Consider the following 21,033-nt stretch of genomic DNA (forward strand, 5'->3'; position numbering starts at 1 on the left):
AATTTTATCCTTCAATAATATCAATTTTTTACGGTACATATTTATTCAATTATTTTTTAATCACATCTTAGTAAATTACACTTAATCACATTACTTTCATTGTAAACAAATTTATTTTTTTATAAGTTTACTTTTAAAGATTTTTACTCATCATAAAATATTTGTAGAATGACTAATATATAAACTTGTGAAAAAAAATGATACATAGACAATAAAGTATAAATTATACCTTTTGTCTCTAATGTATCAAAATTCTTTAAAATTATAAAAAAATAAATTTATTTAAAATGAAAGTAACGTGATTAAGTGTAATTTATTTAGATGTAATTAAAAAATAATTGAATACTATGTACAGTAAAAAATTAATATTATTAAAAAATTAAATTAAATTAAAATTTATTTTTATGTATCGTTTTTGTCCCTAATGTTTTAGTCCTATTTAAGTCCCTAACGTTTTAAAATTGTCTCAATTTTGTTAACGGATCCCTAACGGCAGGACAACATTGAGTCAATTTTGAAACGTTAGGGACTTAAATAGGACGATTGAAATGTTAGGGACAACTTTAGGACTTACCCCAAACGTTGGGGACAAAAACGATACTTTACCCTAAAATATAAATACACATTAAAAATATGGCTGATTGGTAACGAAATTTTATGCATAGCTAGCATGATTCTCACCCATTCTCAAATTAACCGCTGCTTTAGCAGATCTTAAGAGGAAATAGAAGGTTACTATACATAGAATGAAAGGAATATTTAGACATATGAAATGAGTAGTGACGCATATGGAAATAAATTGGATTTTGGATATAGGCTTTTCCACTATACTAATTACAAATGAAATTAAATAAACAGATATAGTAATTAAGGCAGCTGCGAACAGGCTAATTAAGTGATCTAATTAAGGCGTATATTCATCCTACAATATAAAATTATAAGATGATTGTTTCGGTACGATTAAAACTGAGATCAAATCAATCTAACAATTAAAAAAAAAAAACAAAATCAAAATCAATAAACCAAAAAAATAATTTTAATTTGAAGATACCTGAGCTTGTTCTTCTTTTTTTCTCAATATCAAAATTACCCCAAAAATCATTAATACATATTTAATTTTTACTAACATTTAAAAAATGTTACCAAATCATATTAAAATATTACTTATGTACATTAATAACATTTTAACAAATATTAAATATACCCTATGTTACTAAAGAGTTTTACTAAGATTTTTTTAGAGATTTAATAACATTTAGTAAAAATGTTACAATAGACCTTTTATAGTAATATTGTGAAAAATGTTACAATAGACCTTTTTGGTAACACATAAAAAAATGTTACAATAGATATATTTTGTAACACTTAAAAAAATGTTACCATAGATATTTTTTTTAACATTTAAAAAATATTACAATAGATATTTTATGTAACACTTAAAAAAATATTACTATAAATATTTTTTTTAACACTTAGAAAAATGTAACCATAGATATTTTTTGTAACACTTAAAAAATTACAAAAGATCTTTAGTAACATTTTTTTAGTTATATTATACTATTTTTTTATTTTATATTATACATAATATAAATATACTAAAATTAATTACTACAACATAAAATATTTTATTAAATTCATAAATTCACAAAATAAAATTTTTATAGCCTCCTCTTTCATTAATCAACAGTCATTGTACAAGTTTACTTCGTGATGCAAATAAAATAAAAAAAAAATACTTATAACACTTAATCTCTATGAATATTCTATATATAAAAGAAAAAGAAAAGTGATACATAGTACATAAAAAACTTAGTCTTTATACTAATCCTAGAAAAATGTATTTATCAACATATCTTGGTTCACTCCTCATTCAATATCAACATACAAATCACAAAATAAAACAATGAAAAAATTAATTAAAACTTGAAGACTCGACAAGAACAAAACTTGCTTCCCTCTATGTAGATCCATTTTCATGTGCAGAGCTTTATGTGACATAGAAGATGTTGAGTCACTGACTTTATGTGACAATCTCAGACATGGATAGGATCTTGGTGACCACTTATTAAGCAATACTTGAAAATAATTTGAGAAACAATCATAAACTGCAAGAGCAAAACTCATAGATAAATCACATCCTAGACTTTCAATTATTCTTCTATTTTTTAAATAAAAATTTTTTAAATTATTTCTAAGAGATTTTTTATTGTATAATACACACTATAATACTCCATAGACTATGTCTGCATAACTAAACCATTTCACTTCATCTTCCCCTATAAATAGAGCATAAAAGAAAGTGTGTGTTTGCTCATTTGGTTATTGCAACTTTATGAGCAGTCACAAGTTGTTCGAATGCTGTCTCGGCTATTAAGATATCATCATAACTATCTGAATGAGTAATTTTTTCTCTCTCCATCACCTAGAACATGTTTTGTGACATTTGACATGAATTAGTCTCTAATATGAAATGTAATATAACACCAAAATTGTATCAAGTGGTCAAGAGAAAGCTAAACAGTTTAACAAAAATGCTACATCTTGACCTAAAATATTAAAATGAATAGCCTATACTTTGTTTCAAATTTATATCATTCACTTAAGTCAAACTTAACCAATGTGAGATTAAATGACTCACACTAGAAATCTCAACAAAATTGAGATACTTTACTAGGATTTTATCAACTTCTGAGAGAAATTCCACTTGATGAGTCACTAGAATGACTATTTTTTTTTTCTAAGAGTTGTCATGACACATTCATGCAATTTCATAAATGTAAAAAAATTAGTTTATTTCAAATATATTAGGCCTATAGTTTTGTTGTGATTGATAATCCAAAGTGAAATCTTTCTTAAATTGAATAAATGAGCAGCAGTGTGTGCATCAACTACACTGAAAGGATCATTTGAAAGATAAATGTCAGCATCATTGTACACTCACTACTAGAAATCAATATTTTTTGGATGAATTTTGAGATGAAATTGAGATAAATTTCGCACAAATTAGAGAAAAATTTTTTGTTTCGAATAAAATTGAGACAAATTTTTTTGTCCCAAAAATCCATGTTGCTAATTTACATTTTGTCTGAAATTTTTTTCAGATAATTTTGTGACGAATTTTGAATAGACATTTATCTGTTAAATTTTTAACTCTTATGATGTATTTTAGACGAATTTTAGACAGATTAACCAACATAATGACAATGTATTTCGAACAAATTTCAAACGTAAAAATATTTTATTTTAGACAAAGTTCAAATAAAAAATATACTTCATTTATAAATTTCTAACAAATTTAGTTAAATATAACAGATTTTTTTCGAACAAATTTTAGACAAATCAAATATTTCTTTTCAATTAAATTTCAGATAAATTTAATTTAATATAATTTACGTATTTAAAACAAATCTCATACAAAACAAAAAATTATTTTCACACAAATTTTTTACAAATTTAATATAATATTTCAAACAATTTTTATACAAAATAATTTGTTGTTTAATATATAAATATTTTAAAAAATAAACTGTATACGATCTGCTTTCTATAATAAGACCATTATAATAAACAAATTTTTCATATTACGTCATTGAAATTATAAACACATAATAAAATCATAAAAAAGTTAATTACAATTAAAGACTTTGTTGGCATTATCCATTGAAGCTGTACTCTCTGGTTTTTTACAATGAAGCAAAGCTACGGATCTGTACTTTATTGATTCTCCTATACATATCTCTGAATGTATTTATGCAACATGACTCAGAACCACGACGAAACAAAGCCTCCTTTTGAAGCAATGGGTTTGTCAAAAAGCTTAACATCCATGTTCACATTCTAATGTTTCTTTCCTCCTATTTGCTATCATAAACCAGGTTCATGAGTCCAAAAAGCATCTAGATCCAGACAAAAGAGAGAAAAATTTTGGATTTTTGAATTTGCTATGTGCCAATTGACAAAGCGAGCTTGTATCGACTTGAACAGAAAAAGGATGACCGGAAAAAGCCAGCATTTATTATCTTCCCTGCAAGACCATATCCAAACTTGAAAACAAGGACCAACATAAAATTTACTAGAAGCAAAGCAGAAAGCCCATCTAAAAGCAGTTTCTCAGAGGAATAAATAAATGGAGTTATTAAAATTTTTCTTTTTTCATCACAAAGACAGTAGTGCTTTATCTGTGATAACTCAAAACTCCATGAACAAAAAAATTATGAGGGATATCCAGCAGTTATTGGCAAGTGGTGGGCTACTGAAAAGAAATAGATAGAAGTTACAGACCCAAATTATCGTGGATGGGACCTTGGAAATTTGGCATCTCAAATATTGCTCTATGTTGAAATGTCTATAGTGGACAAATGAAGATGGCACCAATTTACTCAGACCATGCTTACATCAGTACTGCCATAAGTTTTAATGATCATTGGTCGTCATGCCAGTGCCTAAAGGTTTATTTCATGATTATGCTTTATCTAATATAACATGTTATTCATTGGAACTTATATAAATTTTGAAATAGCATCCTTGTTTTCTAGAACAAAAATAAAGCATACTCAAAGTTGTTAGTTATTTTTATTTTTTTAGTAGTTAACATTCTCTCGGTGAAGATTCTTTACTTGTAGAAAACAATAAATTAAAGGCACACAAATTGAGGATTCACCCAAAATTCAAGAATTATAAACATAGAAATCATATAGGTGTTGAGAAAACAAAACAAATCAATGTGCTAATGAATTGTAAGTTGAACAAGAATCAAAATATAGACAAAAGTGCCTCATCCAAGAACAATGTGCCTAACAAAAAGCAATTTAATCTTTATAGTAGCTACAACATATAAATCAAATGCAAAGTATCAGATAGGCATTCAATCAAACATGTGATGTGCAATACAGAAATTCAGCATAATCAAGCAATTTTCAACGACATTCAATCCATAACAGCCATAATCCAACACTTGCAACTTAACAAAGATCTAATAAACTAATCCTAGCCTATCTTAACCGCTTAAATCTACTAACAACATGTAAATTCTAACTAACTAACTAATTAAAGAAAATAGACTGGAAAACAAAGCAAAGAGAGAACCTGAGGTGCTGACTAGGGTTCTTGAAGCAGAGAAAAGGAAAAAGAATCCAGTGGTACTATATTATTGCCACTGTTGGAGGTGCAGTGACAATGACACCAAAGAGGAGGAGCTGGGCTGAGCTCTGAGTTGGAAAGGGAGAAGACGAACGTCGCTGAATGAGGGTGAGAAAAGAGAGAGGGAAAAAAGAAGAAGAAGGAAGTTGCGGTGGGAGAAGGAGATCAAGAAGTGACCCTAAGACCAAAAGGCAGTTCTGAAAAAAGGTTGGGTTTTTGACAAGGTAACCTAGCTAGCTATGATACGAGGGAGGTAGGGCTGCACATGGATCGGATAATATCCGCATATCCGCGGTAATTATCCGCATCCGATCCAAATTTTGTGGATATTATCCGATCCGCAGAGCCATCGGATCGGATCGGATCAGATCCGTACTATGGTTGGATCGGATTGCGGATTTGGCAGTGATATCCGCGGATCCGATCCGCAAATCCGCATATCCGCACATCACATATAAATAGCATAGTTTAAGAAAATAAACCCTAATTAGGTATGAATTTTAGTGTGTTATTTATGAATTTTATGATATTTTGTTTTTAATTTTTTATGTTGTACTTCAACTTAGAATAATTAAACTTAAATCTTGTGTTATTATTTTGTTTTTGTTATTCAAAAGAACTATTATTGATAATATTTTAGGAGTAAATAGGCTTAAACAGATAAAAAATAAATTTTTTGGATTTTTTTTGTAAAAACAATGAAATAGAGTCTCAAAATAGTTTTTTTTTTAATTATGCGGATATACCCGATATCCGATCCGATCCGATCCGCAAGTATGCAGATCGGATCGGATCGGATCCGGCCTAAAAAAATGCGGATATCGTATCCGATCCAATCCGATGAGTGCAGTGCGGATCGGATAGAATTTTAGGCTATATCTGATCCGATTCGATCCGATCCTTGTACAGCCCTAGGAGAAGGCACTCAAAAACTGAAATTTCCTGGAATTAAAAGGCGATTTTGAATAAAATTTTAATTTTTGGAACAAAGTAAATGAGCAGCTTTGAAATAACTACATATACCAAATTTTAAAATTAAAATTGTATCTAATTTTCACTAATAAATTAAAAAAATAAGATTACAACAAAAAACATATTCAATAAGTTATGAAATATTGATATCTAATATTAATTTTAAAATATTTGAATTAAATTATGTTATCTTATCTTCGTTATATAATAATCTTAAAAGATAAATATTTAGTAAAATTAATATTTGAAATTAAATATCTCTTTTATATTAATAGATAAGATGGATAAGATAAAATAACTGTCTCGAATTATTTAAAGAGGAGCCACAGACCCTTAAGTTACGTTCAACATTTGTATTTTTTTTAATTTTCAATATACCTTAATCTTATGAAAAAGAATATGACTTTTTTATTTTACGTGATTTTTTTATTATATTTTATTTTTACTATTTTTTTAAAAGATTGGATATAATTTATAAATTTAATATTAAATATAATAAAAATAAAAATATAAAAAATGCTCATAAATATGATTAAATCTAACAAAAAAATGAAAGGATAAATTGGAAAAAAAACAATGTTTTTAAAAATAACAAAAAATATTAGTGTTATCTAGTGTATATGTATTCTATCAAATTTTGTTTAGTTTTACTCTTATTTTATTTTATTCTATACTTTTGTGTGGATTAAAAAATAATGTTACTAATATATGAATAATGTTAAAATATATTAAACTAATTTTGTAAAGAAAAAAAATTTGTTGCTATAAAAGACGGGTGTATAAATAAGCACTAACGTAACTATTAATCCAATTTTTTAAAATATGTATAATAATAAATGAGATGTTAATTATTATGATGATTATTTCATAATTTGATCAAGAAGTTTTGGAATTGAGTCTTAGAAACAAAAAATTGTACCTTTTCATAAGTTATATAGTTAAGGTTATTTTAGGAAAAAAAATTATTTTGGAATAGTAAAAATATTTGGGATAAATCATAGACTAATTTAATATATAGACAATAGTTTTATACTAAATATTAAAATTTTTCAATAAACATTTGAAAGTCGTTTGAAAACTGATGCCCTTTCAAACAGAATTTACAAATGATGTTATTTTCGTTTCAAATTTGTGGGGAAAAATTTTAGCTACTTCGAAAGGTTAGCTATAGTAAAAGCATTTAAGACTAATTATAGACAAATTTGGAATAAAATTAACATTTTTCAAAATAAGTCCCAAATCCGTCTAGAGTTATTGCGCATATTTAGATGAAATACGGACGAATTATAGTTTTTGTCCAAAATGTGTTGCTAATCTGTATGAAAATTTTGGCACCAACAAAAAAAAATTTGGTGCCAAAATTTGGGACAAAATTTAGACAAATTTAGGACAGAATATATTATTCCAATACCTCCACTAAAAGTTGTTCGACATTTGTCTTAAATTTGTCCGAAATTAAAAAGTCATTCAGACGGAATGAATTTCGTCTAAAATTTTCGTCCGAAAAATCCTTATTTCTAGTAGTGATACTGCTCTAGCTAGTTGAATCCTTTGCTTTTGTCCTCCACTCATGTTGATCCCTTTATGACCGATTTCTGTCAGATCGCCATGGCTGAAATCATTAATGTCCTTATCCAAGGCACAAACCTTAATGGTATTCTGATATCTTTTCTTGTCCACACTACACCAGGAATGGAGCATAGCGGCGGAGAAATGGGGGCGTTTCACCTTGGCACCGCAAAATAACCATGCGGAAGAGTTATCCCTTCCTTTGCCGCAATAACAGCGGTGCTTGCGTCTGGAAACGCCACAGGTGAGGATCAAATGCTAATTCAATTTCTGTTTACCCCCTTTTTATCTCATACACTTATTTTACCTTATCATATTTAATCATCGATTTCCCCCAATTTTGCCAAATTACCCGCGAAGGGAGCTGGGTAGCGCGTGAAACACCGCCATCGCTACAATACCGTGCCCAACTACTGCCGATCCATCCTCTTTAATCTGGCATCGAGGTTTTGCCTCTCATCCACAACTTCTGAAACCCAAATTCCCTCATTCACGATGTGCAAAATCCACAACCTCTGCCCCAGGTTGTCGAGACGCGCAGCTGCCATCCGAGCGTATCCCACCAGCGGCGAAGTTTCCCATCTCCTTGATTGAAACCGTGACACCTTCCTCCATAGTGCGCCAATCTCGGCCATCACTGCCGTTCCCCTGTCACTGGTGCGTTCTTCAACTCTGGTCTTTCCTTCTTGTTTTCATTCTTGGTTCAGAATTTTGAAAAGAATTTATCTATATCTGTCATTAATTTGGGTTTATTGCTGTTGTTTAGAGTTTTGGATTTGAAGGTACTACTTTTTCTTATGTTAATGGCTGCTATGTATTGAAATTGATAGTATTGGTAGATAAATGAAAAAAGCTGGTCATTATCATTATGAGAGGAATGAATCGGTCATGGATTGTGCAAACTATTTATGAATTCAAGCTCTCTATAGTGATATAGCTAACTCTCTTATGAGCCTTTAACTAATTTTGCCACATTATATTATGAATTTAATAATATCAGGCTTCTATGATGTTCCTTCCTGTTAGTTGATGTATGTATTTGATAATGAGTTTGAGTTAATGATGCCATTCCTATATTCATTCTTGGCTTCAGAAAATCCAAATGATTATGACCTTTTGCCTATAAAATTAAGATATCACAGACTAATAAACTCAGTGTTATATAAAAGCATATATAATATTCTAAGATCATAATACAAGTTTCTAACACAACAACAAAAAGCTAATTGCTGTTGTTGAAAGAGACATGGAAAAAATGTATCATAAGACCTCAATTTTCTGGGGCAATGTTGCAAGTTAATGCTTTAATTCAGTAAATATTCCTTAATCCATATCAGTTCTTATGATTAAGCACTCAAAGCTCCAAGAAAAATTTCATCAAGGAATGGTACTACATTTAGAGATAGTTATATGATTATGGTCCCTAACATATAGTAGTCAACGTTTCTCATTCTTATGACTCGAAATCTTAAAATTATACAATCAAAATTCAAACCATATTATTGAAGTTACACTTGTTTGAATGTAAAACTCCAACTAATACATGGTGCCAGATCAAGTCCTATTCACTAATGCTAAATATAGCATACAAAGGACAAGTCTTCCAAATGAGAATGGAGAATTTTCAATTTACTGAATTTCAGTATGCTTCAATCTTTCTTTCTATTGTGTTTTACATTTTGCCATTCATTGCTAAAAATCATATAGGACTGTTGGAAAAACGCATTAGAAACTTGGTCGGATTTGAAGGTACTACTTTTTTTTTATTTTAATGGCTGCTATGTATTGAAATTGATAGTATTGGTAGATAAATGAAAAAAAACGGTCGTATTCATTATGAGAGGAATGAATCGGTCATGGATTGGGCAAACTATTTATGAATTCAAGCTATCTATGGTGATATAGCTAACTCTCTTATGAGCCTTTAAACAAACCGCAAAATGTAAAAATAATCAAAAAAGAGAGGGGAAAAAAGAAGATGGAAACTTTACAGGTAGTGTGGCACAAAGTGCCTTTGGGGTAAGTGAAGAAGACTAAGTTAGAAACCCTTCTTATTCTTTCAATGATAAAGTACCGAAACTGCTCTTCATCATCAATAAAATTTGAAGAATTAACTTGTAACATATAAAGGTAACAATTAAGTGCCTAACACGGTTTTATCAGATCTTGTTCTCTCTCTACCTTCAGTTTTTGTTTTCACCTGAAAATCTGTTGTATGTTTCCTTCAACATTTTTTCTTTTTTTAGCTCAACTTGGTGTATATACTATATAGTTCACATTAAGAAAAAAAGTTTCCCTTTTTTTTTAGTTTTGCATGCAGTAATTAGAATTGTCATACGAGAATAAAAGAGGTATTTATTTTGCTTATAATTTGCCTAGGGAAAGTGTCAGTAAAGTAATTATCAATGCAAATATTTATCAAGAGAACGTAAATTTCAATTTCTATGAAGTGATTGAGAGCGTTGAATCCAATTGGGATGTGAAGTGGGATCCCACTCGAGTCTTTTTATGTAAACCATGTATGCTATATTTGAAGTCTACCTATATAATTATGAGTTATCTTATCTGCTAATAGTATCAATCAGGACTGAAACTTGGCAATTTAATTACCTGCTGCAAACTACTAATGAACTTGTGAGCATTAGCAAGTTCTGCTGCAGCTATGATTTCTGCTTCTATTGCATCTCCTCCTTTTCCACGTGCGATGTTGGCTCGGGTCGTGTCGTTGAACAACACAGTCTCTTAGCTAACCAAACCCACCTGTTGTCTTAGCCATTTAACTTAAAGTGTTTGGATATCCTTTCCATCAAGTGTACTGTGACCTAAATTAGGGTCATAAAACCTTTGCAGCAATGCTATCACTGTTGACTTTTCACTTCCAGTTTCTCCAACCAGTGCAACTGTCTGAAATTTTATGAATGCAACAATCCATTTGTTACTTTCTAATACTCAATTTTGGAAGAAAAAATATTTCTTTTAAGAAGTGAATAAGCAAATATTTCTTTCTAATAAAAAATATTGATACTTTTGAAGGAATCCATAGCAACTAATGTCACATGGAATTGGGAAAGAGAAGGTTCTAATCAACACTGTTTGTATTAATATTTGGAATTAGGTCTATTTGATGAATTCAATTGGAAATGGTCTTTCAAATTGAGTTTAGAAGAGCTCCATTACTACTCGGTTTGTTAGACTAACAACAATTTAATGGATATCATTTAGTTAGAGTTGTTTTTAGAGGCAATTTAATCAGAATTTTACCTAGTCTCAATATTTTATCTACTAGCATTTTCGGTTCCTTTTTTTATGCCTTACTCTTCTTGCCCTACCTTTTTTCTTGTATTTTTTTTATGTTCTTTCTTGTTGAACCAATTATTTGTACCACAATGGAATTAGTAGTAACTAGAAAATACATCGAGATGAGTATCTATTGTAATTACCTGCGACAGGGATTTAGGGGCAGAGGTACCAACATAAAAGAAAATATGGGAACAAAGCTTGGGTTTGAAATTCCTTTACAAAGGCATATAGATCTAAGAAACCACTTTTTAATTACTATTCCTAGTTACAATCGTAAAATAATGAGCTTAATCCACTTTTCATGTCATTTTTTTGTATGCATGAAAATGATTTATTATGGATGATAGTTCAAATAATTATAATACTAAAGATTTAGAATTCATTTGATGTGGCTTGTATATGAAATGAACAGCTAGCTGATATATTGACTTTGTCATACAAAATTCTTTTGATTGAATAGATAATTATATATAGTTAGAATATTTGGTTCAAAAGACCAAAAAAAAAAGCATGTTTTGGTTTCTAGAAAGGCAGAAATCAAACATTAAAAATGAGTCATTATTAATTATTTTAAAAATCCTACCAACATTTGAAGTTATATAAAATGTGATTCAGAATCTACCATCTTTATATAAAATGAATACAATGTTCACTTTACTATTTTATATACAAGAAAAATAATATTTTACAGAATAGTAAATCTCACTGGTGGGTCGATGCATTATTTTTTAAAGAAAAAATTATACTTCTTTGAGAGTTAAAAGTACTTGTACATTGAAATACTAAAAAACGGCCTTGCAAATTATGTTCCTTGAAAATAGAATTGTATTCACCAACCAGATAACGTTACCTTCAGTGAATATATAATCTCAAACTATCTGCTTGTCCCTATGGTAGATAAATTCCCCATCCAATGCATCGAGGATGCCTTGTAGATCATCTTTGACTCCAGTCTTAGCAGATTTTATAAAACAACTATCAGGTTCTGTTTAATAAGATTCAAGAATTCCAACAAGATTTCTAAAGGCCATCATAACTTGAACTTTACTAAAACTAAAGTATGTAACTGGAATCATAAATGTGAAAACTGGCAGAAAAACATGCTTGTACAAAGGGAGATGAAACAAATGCATGTTGTCTTTGTCTTACCATACCCTTTCCATTTAACCTTGCAAACTCTCCACTAACTGACAAGCTGTCAGCAACAAGACGCAAATGCTTACAAAGGGTTGTCTTGCCAGTATCTATTGTTGCAGATGCCAAATTCTACATTTAAAACTAGATGATAAAAAATTAATACACATTACCACAAATTTTAATTGGAACCTTAAAAAAAGAAGAGAATTAAAAGTGAAAACACCTATAGAAAATATTGCCACTCTGCATCAATTCCATGGGCTGAGTAGAAATGATGTATGTTATCTGGAAGACTTCTTGTCCAATTAGTCATATGCATTATCCTTAGACAACGATTTTTTAGAACACCCCAGAATCTTCCACTACTATTATCATTGGACATAGTAACCCTCAAGTAAAGTTCTTCGGAACAACCAATTCTAGAATTTGATGATTTTGGAAGACTGTTCCAGAGAATATCAACCTTCTAGATCTTCGGAAATCCTAAAGAACATTTCAAGGATTCAAGAAGATATGACTAAATTTGATAATATTTTACATGACAAGCAATATATATATATTGCTTATATATCATCAAATTAGAAGGAAAAGTACTTGAAAATAATGTATTAAATTATTTTTACAAGAATAATTAAAAAAAAAAAACAAATCCCACCCTGAATTGAACATGCAAGTTTATACGAGTTTAAGACAAATTTCGGTAGCCATGTCTATGTAGCAGAAATGTGTTTCAAAGAATGTCCCAACCATAAATCTTTTTATCAAAAAATTTTCTAAATGATGTTTACACAACAACAACAACAACAATAACAATAACAACAACAACAACAACAACAACAAAATAGAAATAAAGAGTAGAATTTCCAAATGCCTTATGTGCAAATCACCAGATTAAAATAAATTTATGTAAATTAGATAACTACCAACCTTTTACAGTTGTTCTTAGAAGAAAAGGTAGCATAAAGACCCGAACACCATCAATTGGTATGGAATTGTTTGAGTATTCAACAAGTGTGACAGGGATGCAATCATTACCCTCCATTCCTTTACCTTTAAAAGTAAATTTTTCTTCGAGAGACATGTATACAGCTGAACCTACATTCTTTGAGTCAACATGAACGGAAAAACTCCAAGGAATAATAACAAAACAGGAAGAAGCAGAGATAATATAGATCGCTTAAAGTAAATCTTTTATGGAAGGAGAAAATTGTTTGACAAAGGTTAAAAACATATACTTGTACTATGCTCAACTGTAACTTTTAAACTATCTCCTAAGGTTAGTTTTCAACTATATCTAAAGTTTATAATATCTTCTTTTCCTTTTTGTTATTTAAAAACTTTTCTATCTGATATTGAACTTAAACTCAAGAAGCACTTCCATAGTTGCACTAGAGGCCAAGTTTAATGTGGTTTTGTTTGGAGTTCTATTACCATTTGCTCATCCCCTCCTATGTACTTCTATAACTTCTATCAAAAATCTTGGATTTTGTTTACAGGTTGTAGCAAAATTATTATATTATTAGGGCTTAGATGAAAATATTGAGAGAAGATAATATTATCGTTGAGAGAAGATAATATTGGGAATCAGAACAATGCAAAGCATCAATATAAACATCACAGTAAATATTGTTTGATGTAATAACTACTGTTTGAAGAGCCAGAAGAGAAGAAACCTACTTGCTTGATATTTTCATACTGGAAAAACATACTTTTGATTCTTTCCTTAGAATTCTACATCTCTTCTTAAGAGAGTTGATGATAGAACATAATTTCAAATTTTTTTTTTTGCAAATAATTTCCTGGTCTAAATGAAAATGGCAAACCCAAGGGCTGTACTTTTTTATGTTTCTAGACTATGGAGTGAATATTATCATGACCGTAGAAACAATGTCCAAGAACATTATTAATAAATACTCAATTCATTAATAATGCTCCAAGAAGAGGCCAATGAGTGACTTTTTGTTATACAGTTGATTCCTGATCCCTCTATACATCCAACAAAGAAATCCAGTGCACTAAAACTACATCCAATCATAGTAAAAAAGTAAAATTAACGATAATAATATTTGGCAGAAGTAAAACATAGTTGACCTTGCTTGGTAATTCTTCTCGAATAGATTTACAAACAGGGCAGAATTTGTTCAAAAGTTGTGCAATCTCTGATAGGAGATAAGGATAGGGTATGGTAATATTAAATTTAATTACCCCATAATGGCCTAAAATTAAATATTAATATTTCACTGTCTTTTCTAGTATATTTACAAATGATAATCCCTAAATATATTGTCTTGAAATACATCCTCACCTTCACAGAAATGACTGGCATTAGAGCCACAAGTGGTGCACTCATGAGTTGGGTTTGGAAGTCCCAAATCAGAACAATTAACCTGTCAACACTCTTGTATTTCTAAAATAGAGGCATTTTCTTATAAAGGTGAAATTTATTAATATCCAATACATGGGTAATAAGTGTAGATTAGGCATGTCTCATTTATAAGGCAAACAATTGAAAGCTATTGCAGATAAGATCAAGAATATACCTAACTATATCTTCCTCAGTTAGAAGACTAAACTTTATTCCTGTTACGTGATCAGATGGGAAGTGATAATTATATATAGTTAGAATGTTTGGTTCAAAAGGCCAAAAAAAAATAGCATGTTTTGGTTTCTTGAAAGGCAGAAATCAAACATTAAAAATGAGTAATTATTAATTATTTTAAAAAATCCTACCAACCATTTGAAGTTATATAAAATGTGATTCAAAACCTGCCATCTTTATATAAAATGAATACAATGTTCACTTTACTATTTTATATACAAGAAAAATAATGTTTTACAAAATAGTAAATCTCACTGGTGTGTCGATGCATTATTTTTGAAAGAAAAAAATGATACTTCTTTGAGGGTTAAAAGTACTTGTACATTGAAATACTAAAAAAACTGTAACACCCTAATTAGCCTAAGCTTCACCTCGCGTTGTAAAGCAAAGCTTAACCATAGGTTACGACAGTTCTAAGCTCATACATATAATATATAGAATGAATTAATATAATCTAGAAGCCCAACGAAGGATATAGCTCAAAAACAGGATTTAAAAAGCGCAAAACGTACTAACAAAGCTACTAACTTACAGCACAAGATATAGATATAATATAACAAAAGAATATGGTATGATATCATAAGAATCTAGCCACGGCTCGTGGAGTTTAAGCCGGCTAGCCATATATACAGAATTAAACAGAATCTGAAGTTAAAAAATAGCTTATACAAGTTTTTCTCTCTCAATACAAACCTCTAGGAAAAAGCAAGATACAAAAGTGAGAGATATATAAACAAAATAAACAAAAGAACTTCAAAAGTATCATGATCCTCAGCTTCTGTCACCATCCGAAACAACTCACCGAGGTGGGTTGCGACCTGCATCTGAAAAACACAACAGAAATATGGTATGAGAACCGGAGGTTTTCAGTATGGTAACAATACCCAGTGATATAGGATATAAGACACCGGGATGCCAAAGGCAATCCTAGAACTCCATATCCATCACAAGATAATCTTAAGGCATAACTAAAGCAGTAAAGCATATATAAAACCTTATCATAATAAAAGGGTAATCTAACTTAGGGGATATTCTATTCTAACAGTCTCCACTATCCCACAGCCTTCACCAACCTATCCTCCATGCGATCCCATCGCCACTGCCTTCCGAACCTCCTCAATCCCAGTAGAAAGAACAATTATATACAATGAAAATAAAACACAAGTATTGGCATGTAAGGCAAGTAATTCAAGTAGCAATTAGACATGTTATACAATTAGGCAAACAATTACAAGTCGGCAAAGCAAACAAACAGATAGAAGATGCACATGATGAATGCCTATCCTATTGGCTGTGATATCACATTGTCAGTTCAACTGCCAACCCGACACATCTCCATGGAGATGTCGCCCTTCGGCATCATCATTGGGAACCCCCGAGATATGGTGCTCGGATCACCGTCCAGGATTTTGTGCCTGCACACTCTATTGATCCGAAGGGATGCGAGCGGGATACTCGTGCCACAAACCTCACATCTCAACGTAAGCAGGATTAACCACCGTCCTTACGCCGCCACTGCTACCTCGACAAGTAGGATTAACCACCGTCCCTGCCGGGCCCATAGCGTCTCATAATCTCAGTATAAAAATGATACATCAGTGGTTTTCAAAAAACATTTTTAGTATATCATGGATCCATCATCTCATTCCGAGTCTGCGACTCATCTCAACCACTGTCAATTTCAATATTTTCATTCCGAACTCAATAGTTCATCAATTCCTCAATTCATGTACCATTCTCCCTTCTCATTCCACCAAACCCATCCGCAGTACACCAGAAACCTAAGCCTCGGTTCTCTAATTTTTCAAAGAAAAACCAAATAATTTCTCCTAAGACCTTTCCCATGTTTCAATGCCTAAAATTAAGCCCAAGAGTCTTAAAATAGTGTCACAGAAGCTTACAATCTTGTTGGGAAGGTGAAATAGTTGAAAACAAAGTTTAAGTTTGAGAAACAGGGCGTGTGCGTACACACAGGGATGTGCGTGCGCACGCCCAGGAGAAGTTTGAAAATGTGTGCGTACGCATAGAGGTGTGCGTACGCACAGGTACCAAAATTTGCAATTATGTTTGCTCGCACAAGGCGTGCTAGCGCCCTCAACAGATTTCCCTTCCCAACGTGTGCGTGCACACAGGGCTGTGCTTGCACACGGGGCTATGCGTACGCACAAGTTGTAAAACTCCATTGGTCATGTGCGCGCATAGGTTGTGCTAGCGCTCTAAACCGAATGCCTTCCCCTGCGTGTGCGTGCGCACAAGGCTGTGCGTGGGCACATGTTTAAAATTTCGCAGGGGTGTGCGTGCGCACGTACCAAAAATCACAAAATTCTGCAACTTTGCAGAATTTTAGATTTTGACACTAAACTTTGAATGATCATAAATTCCTCTACAAAAATCCAAATTCTACAAACTTTATATCAATTTGAAGAGTTTTCAATAAACTTTAATTCTAAATAAATTTCAACCAAATTTGAAAACTGAGGCACAAGTTATGACTCATCAAAGTTCACTAAAAACCAACTTTTACCAAAGCTCACAAGAATCTTAATTTACCAACTTTCACAACCCAAACCAACTAAAACCACATTAACTCTATCCCATATCAAATATTTACCATTTTCCCTACTTCAATTTGCCACTCCACCATATGTAATCATCAATTTCCATTATTCAATTATCATTTCACCCTTACCAACCATCATTATCATCAACTTCAACATCAATCTCCAATATCATGCTATCAACATCAATATAGCCATTTATCAATCATTCCAAAACATCAGTTATCATGCATTATGATGCAACACTTTCATCAACATAACCAATGCTCATCAATTCATCATAAATCATCATATCTCATCATTCAACAATTCAACAACCATTTTAAATTCAAACCTATCCTATGGGTCACTAGCCTAAGTGTCCATGAATATTATATACTTCATAGAGAAAACTAAAACCATACCTTGGCCGATTTTCTATATGCACCAAAACCCCAAATGAGCACAAATTGAGCTTTCCACCACAATCCAAGCCACCAACAATTCACCAACAAGCTCCAACAAATTTTCAATAATATCAACTTCAAGCTATAACAGACATAAACCATAACTAATCAACCTAGGGCTCGTCATAATTGAAATTTTACAAGAGTTTCAAAGCCTCTTACCTTGTCCAACAGTTTTAAAAGCCAAAACCAACATCAATCAAGGGCTAGAGTGTACCTAAACACCCAAAACACAAGATTTCACTCAAAACCAAAACCCAAAATTCGAATTTCACAAGGGAACGAAAACTGGGCATGAAAATTCAAAAAGCTTACCATAAATCTTGGACAGAAGTGACGGGCTCAGCGAGAGCTTCGCATAACCGCTGACGGCAGGCGAATCGAAGCACCGTAGCTCGAGATATCGCGAATTGAAGTTGTAGGTGAATAGTGTTTTCTCTTCTCCTCTCCCTCTTTTCTTTTCAGCTGAGTGGGTGTGTTTGTGAGTGTGTTGCTGCTGAAATGGGTTCACTTATGAACCTATTTATATGTTGGGCTTGAGCCCAACTTGGGCCTGGTCCAACCCGTTAGCGTTTTTAGCCCATTTGGCCCAACTTTGGGCCAAAGCTTTAAAATTAACGCCCGCTTTTCGACTTCTAATATTTTTCTAAGGTTTTTTACTGTTTTCACTATTTTTCGCATAGTACCGCAGACTTGAACCGGTTCGACTGCCGGTTTGCGATTTTTCTCAATTTTTCGCAGAAAATATATTTTCTGACTCAGAAAAACCTACTGAGTCCAAAAATCACATTTAAATCCTCAAATTCTCATTCTAAATTTTTGGACTCTATTTTGGGCAATATTAATTACTTAATTGAATAGGTAATTAGTCACGGTTCTTACAAAAATGGCCTTGCAAATTGTGTTCCTTGAAAATAGAATTGTATTCACCAACCAGATAATATCACCTTTAGTGGATATATAATTCCAAACTATCCGCTTGTCCCTATGGGTAGATAGCTTCCCATGCCAATGCATCGAGGATGCCTTGTAGATCATCTTTGACTCAAGTCTTAGCAGATTTTATAAAGCAACTATCAGGGTTCTATTTAATAAGATTTAAGAATTTCAACAAGATTTCTAAAGGCCATCAACCTGAACTTTGCTAAAACTAAAGTATGTAACTGGAATCATAAATGTGAAAACTGGCAGAAAAGCAATGTTGTACAAAGGGAGACGAAACAGATGCATGTTGTCTTTGTCTTACCATACCCTTTCCATTTAACCTTGCAAACTCTCCACTAACTGACAAGTTGTCAGCAACAAGATGCAAATGTTTACAAAGGATTGTCTTGCCAGTATCTGTTGTTGTAGATGCCAAATTCTATGTTTGAAACCAAATGATAGAAAATTAATACTCATTACCACAAATTTTAATTGGAACCTTAAAAAAAAGAAGAGAATTAAAAGTGAAAACACCTGGAGAAAATATTACCGCCCTGCATCAATTCCATGGGCTGAGTAAAAATGATGTTTGTTACCTGGAAGACTTCTTGTCCAATCAATCATATGCATTATCCTTAGATAATGATTTTTTAGAACACCCCAGAATCTTCCACTGCTATTATAACCGGACATAGTAACCCTCAAGTAAAGTTCTTCGGAACAACCAATTCTAGAATTCGATGATTTCGAAAGACTGTTCCAGAAAATATCAACCTTCTTGATCTCCGGAAATCCTAAAGAACATTTCAAGGATCCAAGAAGATATGTCTAAATTTGATAATATTTTACATGACACACACACATATCTCATCAAATTAGAAGGAAAAGTATTTGAAAATAATGTATTAAATTATTTTTACGAGAATAATTAATTAAAAAAAAAAACAAATCCCACCCTGAATTGAACATGCAAGTTTATACGAGTTTAAGGTAAACTTTGGTAGCCATGTGTATGCAGCAGAAATGTGTTTCAAAGAATGTCCCAACCATAAATTTTTTTACCAAAAAATTTTTTAAATGATGTTTACACAACAACAACAACTAGAAAATAGAAATAAAAAGGAGAATTTCTAAATGCCTTATGTGCAAATCACCAGATTAAACTAAATTTATGTAAATTATATAACTACCAACCTTTTACAGTTGTTCCAAGAAGAGAAGGTAGCATAAAGACCCGAACACCATCAAGTGGTATGAAATTGTTTGAGTATTCAACAAGTGTGATAGTGATGCAATCATCACCCTCCATTCCTTTATCTGTAAAAGTAAATTTTCCTACGAGAAACATGTATACAGCTGAACACTTCCTGCTACATTCTTTGAGTCAACATGAATGACAAAACTCCAAGAAATAATATCAAAGCAAGAAGAAGCAGAGATAATATAGATCGCTTGAAGTAAATCTTTTATGGAAGGAAAAAATTGTTTAGACAAAGATTAAAAACATATACTTATACTATGCTCAACTGTAACTTTTAAACCATCTCCATAGGTTAAATTTCAACTATTTCTAAAGTTTTCAATATATTATTTTCTTTTTTGTTATTTAAAAATTTTTCTATCTGATGTTGAACTTAAACTCAAGAAGCACCTCATAGTTGCACTAGATGCTAAGTTTAATGTGGTTTTATTGGAGTTTTATTACCATTTGCTCCTTCCCTCCTATGTACTTCCAAAACTTCTATTAGAAATCTTGAGTTTTGTTTACAAGTTGTAGTAAAATTATTATATTATTAGGGCTTGGATGAAAAGTAGCTGAAAAAATAAGCATAATTGTTAAGAATAGACAATATTAGAAACCAGAACAATACAAAGCATTAATATAGACATCACAATACATATTGTTTGATGTAATAACTACTGTTGAAGAACCAGAAGAGAAGAAACTTGCTTGCTTTTATATTTTTATATTGACAAAACATACTTTTGATTTTTTCCTTAGAATTTTACATCTCTTCTTAAGAGAGTTGATGATAGAACACAATTTATTTAGGTTTCTTCTGCAAATAATTTCCTTGTCTTAATGAAAATGAAAAATCCAAGAGTTGTACTTTTCTATATTTTTACATTTTGGAGTGAATATTATCATGACCGTAAAAATAATGTCCAAAAACATTATTAAAAAATACTCAATTCAGTGCACTAAAACTACATTTAAATTATAATGAAAAAAAAGTAAAATTAACAATAGTAATATTTGACAGACATAAAACATAGTTGACCTTGCTTAATAATTCTTTTCGAATAGATTTACAAGCAGGTAGATTTTATCCAAAAATTGTGCAATCTCCAATAAAAAATAAGGATGGTATTCATTTTAAATTTATAA

The 21,033-nt window shown here is 31.2% G+C and overlaps 2 long non-coding RNA genes across 2 annotated transcripts; one reads left to right on the forward strand and one right to left on the reverse strand.

Moving 5' to 3' along the window:
- LOC110270997 lies at window positions 7,598-9,249 on the forward strand. Its single transcript, XR_002360894.1, has 2 exons — window positions 7,598-7,924; window positions 8,041-9,249. It is a non-coding gene; the product is annotated as an uncharacterized LOC110270997 (long non-coding RNA).
- Window positions 15,313-18,200, reverse strand: LOC110270590. Its single transcript, XR_002360229.1, has 3 exons — window positions 17,883-18,200; window positions 17,679-17,802; window positions 15,313-15,540 (listed from the first exon to the last, which is right to left on the reverse strand). It is a non-coding gene; the product is annotated as an uncharacterized LOC110270590 (long non-coding RNA).

Source organism: Arachis ipaensis, chromosome B04, assembly GCF_000816755.2.
Source record: "Arachis ipaensis cultivar K30076 chromosome B04, Araip1.1, whole genome shotgun sequence".
NCBI classification, from domain to species: domain Eukaryota; kingdom Viridiplantae; phylum Streptophyta; class Magnoliopsida; order Fabales; family Fabaceae; genus Arachis; species Arachis ipaensis.